This window comes from Sinocyclocheilus grahami, unplaced genomic scaffold (genome assembly GCF_001515645.1).
Source record: "Sinocyclocheilus grahami isolate Dianchi unplaced genomic scaffold, SAMN03320097.WGS_v1.1 scaffold826.1, whole genome shotgun sequence".
In the NCBI taxonomy this organism is placed as follows: Eukaryota; Metazoa; Chordata; class Actinopteri; order Cypriniformes; family Cyprinidae; genus Sinocyclocheilus; species Sinocyclocheilus grahami.
In genome coordinates, this window is record NW_015506005.1 from 570378 (window position 1) to 582938 (window position 12561).

The window sequence follows — 12561 nt, forward strand, 5'->3', positions numbered from 1 at the left end:
ATTTAAATAAATATAAATACTTACATACATGCATACATACATATATACATACATTTCATCCCTCATGGGCAAGAAAACATTCTTACAATACTAACAAGACCAGAATTTAAAATCAATGGCCCAATTACAAGGAACCTGGTGCATCAGTTAAAAATGTATTCCATGTACTACGCAGCGGTGAATGAATCAATCTGAAAACACGTCAGTAATAAGTCTATCCAAGAAATGTTCTGTATGTGTTAGGGGTCACTCAATAGAAGTTACTCAAAACAAAATTTTAATTATTAAATTAATAATCATTGGCAACTGTTCACAAGAAGCTGCAGCACATGCATACTCAAAGCAAATAAAGTGCCTTTTTAAGTCAAGTCTCATTGCTGTATAAAATACAGATTGTTTCAAAGCAGCTTCACAGTTTTAAACAGGAAAACAATTGAATCAATCCTGCGAACTTCTTTAAATCTGAGACAAATTCAAATTCTGCTGTATTGCAGCTCTAAAAAGACAATGGTATTATTCAGCTTCAGTCAGTGTTGATTCAGTTCAGTTCAATAGTAGTGTTGATGTAGAAAAATTAATCAATTATGAAACAAATTTGATTCAGCTGTAAAAAAGGGAACCCAAACTCCATGATGTAAGGAAAACAGGTCAAAAAAAAAAAAACCTTGGAAGAAACCAGGCAACTGGCTTAAATGAATGAACACAGTGTGATTTATGATTCCAGGCTGCATCACAAGTCAGATTTATGGATTGATTTTATTCAAAAATTTTGCATCCAGTTCTTTCTGCTTCATGATACATCATGCTGGCATTAGGTGAAAAAAACGGAAGCAAGTATCTATTCATCTATTCAGCACAGCACAACAAAACATAATCTAAATCACAGAAGAATCTTCAGTCAAATATGACATTCCACAGACGCGTTTCATATGAAATAACTTAAGCTCATTACAATCTGTTTTAAAGTGCCTTGCTAAAAAGTACAATAAGATTCTTAGTGCAACTTGCCAGCTCACAGGTTGCTCCAACATACCCTCATGATACTGTGATGTAGCACCAGTGAGTTCAGTTTTTGCCCCATGGTTCTTTTTAATTGGATATTTTATCCGACATGCACAGATGAGCTACTTCATTTATCAGCTGACACATAAAGATGTAATGGCATAATCCCTGGAAGACACCACTTACCAAGCCATACACCCCACTCTGAAGCATGTAATCTCTCTCGAGGACGAGAGGGTTCCTTCTTGCCAACATATTATTAGCAGGAGAAAGCTTCATTTGAGGAAAGCAGAAGGGAGCTAGGCTTTAGGAGAAGCGTGCTGATGTGGCTGTCATTGCTTGGTGGTGCTTGCGATGTCTGCATCTGGGAGCTTTCACGAAAATGTGCCCGTGTAACTGGCAATGGGTGTGACAGGTCTAATGAAAATAGGACAACATGCATGGAAACAACCCAGTGCTCACAGCGTGTGCGAAGGGGAGCGAGGGAGGCTGAACTGAAATCTAAATTAGGGGAGACGAACATCCCTGAAGGATGTGTTGATAGAGTTGCTTATGAGTGTGTGAAAAAGAAAGCCTGGGAGGACATTTTTTGAAGGGGACAAGGCTGATTCATTTAAAACCCACACACTGGTTTTTACACAGCGTGGGTGAGGCCTGAACTTGTCACTGCAGGAGCAACCCACAGTGGGAAGAGAGGAAAATCAATATTTGCTCTCAGCAACCATGTCTCCATGCAGCCCGACTCTTAGCATGTTCTGAAAGGACCTATAGAGTCCTCCACTATCCTTGAGACCGTTCTAATACAGTGGCTGAAGGAATGCAACTTTTACCATCATAGTGTTGAGATATAGTCAGTTTTAGTATTTAAATTAATATTAGTACATAGGTATTACTGTAAATCGCTATATTTTAAAGGTCAAAACACATGATTGCGCTCAGGCAGACCAGAGGCTAACCAGCGACATGATGAGAGACGGCGTTGGTGGAGGGTTGAATGCAATGCTGTTAGGGCAGTAGTGGCCGAATGGTTAGAGAGTCAGATTTGTAACCCAAAGGTTGCGGGTTTGAATCTCAGGTCCAGCAGGGATTGTAGGTGGGGGGAGTGAATAACCAGTGCTCTTTTCCACCCTCAATACCACGACTGAGGTGAGACCTTTGAGCAAGGCACAGAACCCCCAACTGCTCCCTGGGCGCTGCAATATGGCTGCCCACCGCTCCGGGTGTGTGTTCACGGTGTGTGTGCACTTGGATGGGTTAAATGCAGAGCACAAATTCCGATCACCATACTCACCATACTTGGCCACACGTCACTTCACTAGATTACCTCACGTCTCATTCAGGGCCATAGCTGCACTGTAAAAAAAAAATCCGTAAAATTTATGGTAAAAAACCAGCAGCTGTGGTTGCCAGAACTTTACCATAAAATATACAGTAGCAACATTTGAGGTTTTACGGTTTAACTTAAATTTACAGTCTAATACTAATTTCATTAACTGATATAATGTTAATATACCAACCTATTGAAGAACTGAAATCTGTTTTGTACCTTTGTAATACACTGATAACCACCAAATGCAGGTGGTGATGAGAAAGTCACATGATGAACCAAAGCCCATCACAAGCAGCTTTTAAATGATAACATAAATAGCAGGTGCACAGTGTCATTCACACAAACACCAAACATCATCATGGTAACACACATGAAACTGAAATAATGCAATAAACATTCATTTAACAACATTAGGTGTAACACACAACCCTAATATACAAAATTGATAAGAAAAAAACTAAGAAGAAACAGTTATTTCAACAAAAAAACATCAAATTTGAAATGTAACGCAAGGAATTCTGGGAATGTCAATTTACGGTTATTCACTGTAAATTATACGGTCTTTTTAATTTCCAAAAACGGTATACTACCGTAAAATTTATATCCAATACATGTAATGTCCAATACAGTTTTTCACCATATATAGTAGGGGAATTTGCCGTTAACCATTTAACATGTTTTTACTGTAGCATTTTTACAGTCTTTTACCGTTAAATTCATGATAATTTTTTACAGTGTGGGGTTTGCGGGGCCCAACCCAACTTTGGGTCAAATATGGATTAACCCAACTGTTGAGTTACATTTTTAAATAAAATTTTTAACCCAAAAGTTGGGTTAGTCCATATTTGACCCAAAGTTGGGTTGAAGCAACTCAGCATTTTTTTAGAGTGTACCCACTCCAAAGGGAACCCGAACCCAGGTCACCAACATGGGAGGCGGGTGCACTAACAAGGAGGCTAAAGACTGCAGCCTCTTGTGTCAGTGGCTAGTGCACTTCTTGAGGTAAGGGGAGTGAGATTACACTAAATAGATACAATATAATGATACACATCTGATTAATTTCTCAGCTGTTGATGTTCACTAAGACATAACCGTTATTTCATCATACTTTTGTATGTATTTGTCTGTTCAAACGCAAGAAGAGACAAAACTAAATTCTGTGTTCGTGGGCAGTGAGACATGGCTATCTGTGTGTGCTCTGAGTTTTTTCGTGTCTTTTTGTGCTTTAATGCTTTAAAATCTCTTGAATGTTTACATAGGCAAGGCTTAAAAACACATGGAAATTATAAGCTTTCAGGCCTGTCAACTGTCCTCAGAGTCTTTCATGCTGGCCTCAGGCAGTTGGTTGAAATTGCCCACAGCTGTGGGACCCTATAATCATCACCACCTTTCTCCCCACTAGCAACAGACCTGCCGGTGAGAAAACATTACAGTACAAAGCTCATAATATTACAATAATAACGGCTTCCGTTCTCGTTCGGTCTGCAATAGCGTAATGGAATGTGCTGATGATGTACAGAATCATGTCTGCACGAACAGGGTGCGTGGAGGTATGCAAATGCATATGTTGACAGGCATGCAAGACAGCCTATCGTAGTCCTCAGGCTGAGGGACATGACTGGACGAACATTTTATGGTTCTATGCCTTCCACAGGCGATATAAATACATTTAAATACATTTAGACCACTTATCTTGATTGTTATCGGGATGTGATGAGACTTTCAACCAAAATAACAAAAAATGTTTTTGAACCAAGTTAGCACAACATTATAGATGTTAGAGGTGGTCGATATGACCCAAATCGTCTATCATGATATGAGTATTTGTATATCACAAATATAGCTTATCTATGTTGGAAACTTCTGTATTGTAAACTATCTGTACATTTTGGAGATTTTCAGAAATTTCTGGAAAGTTTACAGAAATTTACTGGAAATTTTCCACCACTTTGCAACCCTAGTCTCTTATGCCCACCAAGTCTGCATTTTATTTGAAAATCTTGTGAAAAACACAAGAAAAAAGTAGTAATATTGTTAAATATAATTGCGACTAAACTAAAGAACTGTTTTCTATTTGAATATATTTAAAAATGTTATTTATTCCTGTGATGGCAAAGCTGAATTTTCAGCAGCCATTATTCCAGTCTTCAGTGTCATGTGATCCTTCAGAAATAATGCTGATTTGGTGCTCAAGAAACATTTCTTATTATAATCCATGTTGAAAACAGTTTTTACCGGATAATATTTTGGTGGAAGCCATGACTTCCATTCAAAAGTTTGGGGTACGCAAGTTTTTTTTTTTTTTTTGCGTGTTTGTAGAGAAAATAATAATTTTATTCAGCATTAAATTAATTTAAAGATACAGTAAATACATTTATAATGTTACAAAATATTTTTGTAACTGAGCACCAAATCAGCATATTACAATATTTTCTAAAGGATAGAAAACTGTTATTTTAAGTCTTAATAATATTTCACATTCATTATGTTTTTACTGTTTTGATCCAATAAATGCAGTCTGAGTTAGCATTAGAGACTTTAAAAAATAAAAAATAAATCACCATTACACACACACACAAACACACTCATATTTGTATATGTATGTTACATGTAGAGTAAATATATTTAATGCAGTCGCTTCTGATGCTCTTTTAAAATCTGAGAAAATCTGGTTGTTTTACACTGCTTCATTCAGAATACATTTTTTTACTGTTTTGATCCAATAAATGCAGTCTGAGTTAGCATTAGAGACTTTAAAAAATAAAAAATAAATCACCATTACACACACACACACAAACACACTCATATTTGTATATGTATGTTACATGTAGAGTAAATATATTTAATGCAGTCGCTTCTGATGCTCTTTTAAAATCTGAGAAAATCTGGTTGTTTTACACTGCTTCATTCAGAATACATTTAGATTTTTTGTATGGCAGGATATGTAGCTTTTCAAAGAGCTTATCATGAGACAGACTGGATGCTTTTGATGCAAGATGCTTCATAATGAGGTATGCAGTCAAAAGACTCAAGCGTCACAAGCGTAGCTCAAAAAGGGAAAGAAACGACAACAACAGCAACAACAAAAAACCCTTTCCTTCTGGAGAAGTCACTTCTAACACTGCTTTGTGTGATTTTGTGAGGCTGTCTGAAATGGCTGATGGAACTCTGTGTTGTCTCTCACAGCCTGAAAAGCACTGGTGACCTTTCATTCATACAGCATGATGACTACTGAAGCCCCTTTTTATAAGCGGGGATGTACTTTTGCTGACAAAACTCCCATTTTCCCAATGCATTCCCTTTGTACCAGTTTATTTTCTTGCTCAAAGGCTGATTGGTGGCAGGTAATCAGGCAGTTTGGGTTCCTCCCAGAGCTGCTAGTATTGCTGACCACTAATGCTTCCTTTTAAAGTTTCAAGCAGCAGAATAAAAACAAAGTATGGAAAGGTTAATATATTCCATTTTCTTACATTGTCCATTTTAAGAGGAGTGTGTGCACTCACCTCTATGCCCCATTTGCATTAAAATACAATAGACTGTTAAACAGTTTCATTATTATACAAATGAAATCGGGTCCACAACAAATTATCGGAATCCAGACAGTACTGGATATACAATACAGTCCTGTTGAACAATCTCAGTGTTTCATTCAGCTCTCGGTACCAGATTGTCAGTGCATTTGTGCCGTCCTCATTTCTTTTAATGTTATCATCACATAATATATATAAAATGTAACCATAAATAGTTGTTTTAAATATGCCGAATATATAATTTAGGATATGGATAATTGAATAAGTTAAGACAAAAAAAACATATTCCTTGTTTTTGTCAGCAGAAATCTTAATGCTTCAGCAGTAAATCTTCAGAGCAACTGCAACATTCTCATTATATAAAAATATTAAATGTAACTATACCATAAACGGTTGCTTTAAAGATGCCATATTGTGTCAGGATATGGATATCCAAATAAGATAAGAGAATATACCAGATTCAGCTATTCAAAGCAATAACATCTATTAAAATGATCATATTTGTTGTTTAAATCCTTGCAGCAGTCATTCAGTTCCACAAGCATTTTGAGGGATTGTTTCCTGTTTTTTTTGTCAGCAGAAATCGTAATGCTTCAGCAGTACATCTTCAGAGCAACTGCAACAATTCTGGTTGACTCAATAGACCAATTTAGCATCTACAACAACACAATCAACTGCAATAACAACAACAACGGCATATCATACTGAACTTGTGAGATAGTAGTGTAAATAGTTGTTATTTGTGTGAAATCACCACAGTGGTGATTCTTTGGTTCTGACTCTTTTCTTTTTAATCAATTTTCTCCCAGCTGGTGTAATAGTGTTACAACAGAACATAATTGGTTGCACTGGGTGCATGGAGAAAATCATACAGAAATAATACAATTGAACCACTGTCATTACTGGTGAATTTTTTATAAGTTTTTAATACGAATCAGGCACGCATGTGCTCAGCAAAAAACTCATCCGTGGTGGCAGTTATCAAGCATAATTTTACATGAAAACAACTTGAGGCATCTTAAGACAAGTCATTAAAAGTGATTCCGGAAATGACAACGGACATTTTGCTCTTGTTTTTTTTTCTATGCTTGTCTGTGTTCACAGCAATCTGGACTAGAGTAGGTGAGCGCAGGGAGAAATTTAACACTTTTTACTAATTTATTCATAATCTGTTTAGCCTCAGACATCGTGACATATTAACAGTCATGATCCTTTAAATTTAAAGGCTATTAAATTAAATATAGATTAATTCCTAATAATATAATTCTAACCACTATAATTGTACGGATTGTATGTGATAAATGTAACAGTAAATGAAAAAGGTCGATAATGTGATTAGTTATATTTTATGTGTACATACTAATGTTATAGTCAATACACAACACATGCTCAAACACAGGGCATATTTTAATAATAATAAGGACACCTGCTGTGTGTTTACTACAGTATACAGTATGTAAACACACAGCAAGACAAACAATTCGATTTGGAAATACATGTTTTAATCAAATGTAAAACTCAAAGAGACACTTTAAATGGATAACAACATTAGTGAAGGACAAAATTAGTCGGAAATCTACCCCTCATCCACAATGTAATATGAAGAGTTATGTCAAATGTATGTTTAGTGCATTCTTCATGTACCTTTTTTCCATTAAATTGTACAAATTGGCCCTGCCTTTAACTAAACATATAGTTTGGTGCTTATCAACTGTAGTGGATGGAGTAATAGAGTAGTTCTGTGGCCACAGGAGATCTACAAAGTGCCTCTGAGCTATGCGCAATATTCCCCTTGGAAATTACAGTGCATAGACTGCCTTTAATTGTGTGTTTTAGTTCATTTTCAACTCCAGCTGAGAGGATCTCCAGCACCCTCATTGCTCTAATTAGTGTACAATGAATGGTAATTTACTGTTAATTAAAAGAAAAAATCATTCCGGTTTTCTTCCATTCCTGTTGACATGTCTCAGTGGCAAAGGATCAAGAAAAACAATGCAATTCTTTTTTTTTTTTTCAGTGTGCAGTGTACAGACTAAGCAAAGAGATAAAAACAGGTAAAATTGTACCATTTATTTTATTTTTCTTCTTATGATAAACCCAAACCACCTTATTTTTAACGTAAGTGCAGACACAGCTATTTTGACCTTGAATGTACAAAGCTGCCACCCGCTTCCAGTTATTTCAGCTGTACAAAAACAATCTGTTATGCTGCTTGATGTTGCAAACAGGTACTTGTAATCATATTAATTTATGCCAGAAGTACACGGTGCGATTTTTGGAGACATAGGAGCACACAAGAGATTTCTTTCCATCAGGAGAAATTGTGTGTCAATCATTGACGCTCGTATTGTCGCAGCTTGCATCGTGCGAGAGGAATTATGAGCCGAGTGCCTTACAAGCACCTCCCAAGTTTCAGATCATTTTTAATCATTTTGAAAAAAAAATGAATTTGACCAGTGTCAACTCTCCACTATTCCCAAATTATACACAACTACATCACATAGGCAACTAAAAACCCTATGCCCTATAGCAGTGGTTCCCAATCCTGGGCATGGAGAACCCCCAACACTGAACGTTTTTGGTGTCTCTCTTATCTGACACTCACATTTGAGGTCTTGGAGTCTTCACTAATGAGCTGATGAGTTGAATCAGGTGTGTTTGAATAGGGAGACATCTAAAATGTGCAGTGTTGGGGGTTCTCCAGGACCAGGATTGGGAACCGCTGCCCTATAGGATCAAATCATTAGCTCAGCCATCATTTTATTTTCTTTCTTTTTTCCATATGAAGTAGCAGCAACAATGAAAATACCAATGTCCACTGGCTTGCCATGCAAAATAGTCTTGCCATGTACCACTTTCATATGATTATCTCACAACATCTGCAAGGCTTCATAACCTACTGAGGGTCTGAACTTGCACAGTGTATGCCCAGCTTTACTTCTGTGTTGCAAAATAAGGTGGATATCCAACCCAGACTCAGCATGGGCCCCTGGCCTTTTTCAATTATCAAGAATAATATTGTGGTCAACAAAACAAAATGTATTTGAATTATAATTATATAAATATTTGTACAAAACAGTAATGAATCACTCAAAATTCCCATTTATTTTTATGTATCTGTCAGTCTGAGACGTTGCTGCCATAATGCATTGCTAGGTTTTGTGTGTCTTGCTTTGGACTTGACTGACAGACTGGCATCTGACAACATGATCTTGCTTGCTAACCTTATGTCCAATATTTTGTTTTTCTATTATAAAAACAAAATACAATATGTTTATAACAGTAGTGTCATATTCATAATTGTTACCACATTGTCTGTTTACAACAGCGGATGGGAACCTAGGGAACCTAGAACCCAATTTTTGCTCTTTCAGTGGTTGCCTATATGGCTCGACGGCAGGAAAAAAGACACCAAAAAAATCACAATTTTTATAATCAAAGTTAGTGTGTCGATTCAATTAAAAAAATCCTCAAATTAGATATAAATATTTCATAATTCATCAATGCCCGTTTGTCATGTATATTTATACCAGCCAATCATGGTACAACAAGCTCAAATTTCTGGTCTTATTCATAAATTGGTTGAAAACTACATAGTTACTGTCTGTTTCCATTTTTGTTTTTACAAACGTGAAATGGCTAATATAGAAAAGACGATGAGTTTGATTGAACTGACGGATTTTCATTTGTGGAGCGATCTGGATCTGCAGCTTGTATTTTTTACATTCGAGCCCCTACCCCTGAAGAACTCTCTGCACATCACTGCTCAAACTATCATCTGTAATGAATCTCAGACACCCTAACTATTGCTTTTTGGCATGTTCATACAGTCCCAACAATAGTGTTTGTGATTGCTCTTGTAGAAAGTCACAGCAGCTGGGATTTTGGTATGGTAGTCCTAATCATACCCAAGCTGGCATCAGAGGCCTGTCATCGCCACATGCAGCACAGACACAGCTGGCAGCACCTATCAGAGAGGAAAAGCATATGAATTACTTGATTACTTACTGCTGTTAGCCACATGGGAGCAGTTCCATTAATTCATATTTCGCCTCCTCACTTAGTACTCTGCGATGGTTAAATGCCACTTCAGCATGTTGATGGTTGGCAGTATCTCACCCTGAAATCTAATATAAGAGCCAATGTGCCACCTGTCTCCACTGGTCAATCGCGATGAAAACTGCTCTGCACTCAAGAATATAAGCGCACTGAAAGAGCATTTGATGGAAATTATGTCCAGTGCATTACTGTGAAATGACCTGTGTGATGCAAAATGTCTGTTCCAGTGAGGTGACATTAGGGCTCCACACTGTGACAGAAGGCTAATCTAAAAATCTAAAGTTTGTACCCATCCATAAGGGGTTGCGTCAGATATCCTTTCTGCACACAACTGTGAACACAGTGCAGTCTGTGATGACCGATTCACAAACAAATGACTCTTATTGAACCTATTCATTTAATAAAAAAGTCAGGCAAAAAGATTCACAAAACAGTCTCTAACTCATCTGTCAGTGTGCAAAATTTAAATGGGAAGTAAGCATCCATATGCCATCTTTGGTCTCAACTTTATAAAATCTGCATATACTATTAAATATATTTCTTACTTATGAAACTTATTTAAACTACATATAAAATGCATTGCAAAAATGTGAGTAATATATCACAGCAAAACAAAACACAACTTGAATTATTCATAAACAGTTAACAGTAAGGTCAGATTTGCTAACATTAGTTAACTGCATTAGTTAACATGAACTAACAATGAAAAATACTTATAAAGCATATATTTCTCTTATTTAATTTCAACATTTACTTATACATCATTAAAATCGAAAGGTGTACATGTTAAAATTATTTAATGGACTAAAATGGAGCTAAAATGAACTAACAATGAACAGCTGTATTTTTTATTAAATAACATTAACAAAGATTAATAAGAACTGTAACAAATGTATTGCTTATAGCTAATGTCAATATTAACAAACGGGACCTTATTGTAAAGTGTTACCAAGGGTTACTTTAAGGTGGCAATCACATGTACCCTTCACTATTGGTCTTGAGGAAAGAAGCTGCTCACTTTTGTTTTGGAAAGACCCTTTGTACGGCATCCCCTTCCCACAGTGCCCTTCATCGCCCAGTGGCATTTTGGTTTGAATCAGATTGACTCACTCACTCGCTCACTGAATCATTCAGAGCCATTACTGAATCCTCAACTGACTCACTCATCACTCACTGCAAATCATTTTGGTTATGTCCACTTGCAAAAAAAAAGATATCACAGCAAAACAAAACACAACTTGAATTATTCATAAACAGTTTTAAGAAAAAGAAAATCTTCTTCATTATGCTTTATTTGGATAGTCCACTTTAGACATTCTACTAAATAAGTAACTGTGCAACTACTGTACTTGTCAAGTTAGTAAACTGTTAGGTTATGGTTAGGGTTAGTAGAAAAGGTTGACATGTACTTGCTCTTATAGTCAGTAGAATGTCTGTTGGGAGACCGTTATAGTAAAGTGTGAACAGATATTAAGCAGACATGGTAGTTGATATGTAGTTACTTATAGTTAGTAAAATGTCTGAAGTGGACTATCAAGATCAAACGTTACCATATTCTTAAAAAAACAGAGTGACATTTAAATACAGTGAGGGTCACTATGACAGCTTTTGTCTCTTAAGGTGTTCCTGTCTGACTATAAAGTATTATGTAAAGAGAATGTAGGGAATAGTGAGCCCATGTGGTGAGCCAGTGAAACCCTGATGAGTGCCATCCTCCTCCATCACACAGACACTTTGTGTCATTGGCTCTCAGCAGTGGCCAATCTGCCTGTAATTACTCTCTTTTTCTGCAGGGCCCTCTTCCTGCTTCATGGCTAAACTGATTAGTAATCTAAGAGCTAAATTTGATGGGTGGAGCTAATTGAAAAGAAATGATCACGCATCATTATTGAGTACAACAGCTGCATAGAGAGTTTACACCAGTGCTTAATTTGTAAATGAAACATTGCTGGATCTAAATCAACAGTTAAAAGGTGACACTGACAATACAATTTCAGTTTTCCCGGAACATTCAATGACGTCACTAAACGATGATGACACAACTATGAGCATCGTTCTCAAGTTTCTGCATGGACCCAACCATAGCCTAGGTTTTCAAACCCTGGGTCAAAATTGGGTCGTCATGATGATTTAAGGCAAATATATGTAAGTTACAAATAACACAATTTGTTTCCATAAAAATAAAATATAATCTACAAACCCATTTCCAAAAAAGTTGGGAAATTGTGAGTAAAAAAGGAATGGAATAATTTACAAATCTCATAAACTTATATTTTATTCACAATAGAATATAGATAACATATCAAATGTTGAAAGTGAGACATTTTGAAATGTCATGCCAAATATTGGCTCATTTTGGATTTCATGAGAGCTACACATTCCAAAAAAGTTGGGACAGGTAGCAATAAGAGGCTGGAAAAGTTAAATGTACAAATAAGGAACAGCTGGAGGACCAATTTGCAACTTATTAGGTCAATTGGCAACATGATTGGGTATAAAAAGAGCATCTCAGAGTCGCAGTGTCTCTCAGAAGTCAAGATGGGCAGAGGATCACCAATTCCCCCAATGCTGCGGCGAAAAATAGTGGAGCAATATCAGAAAGGAGTTTCTCTGAGAAAAATTCCAAAGAGTTTGAAGTTA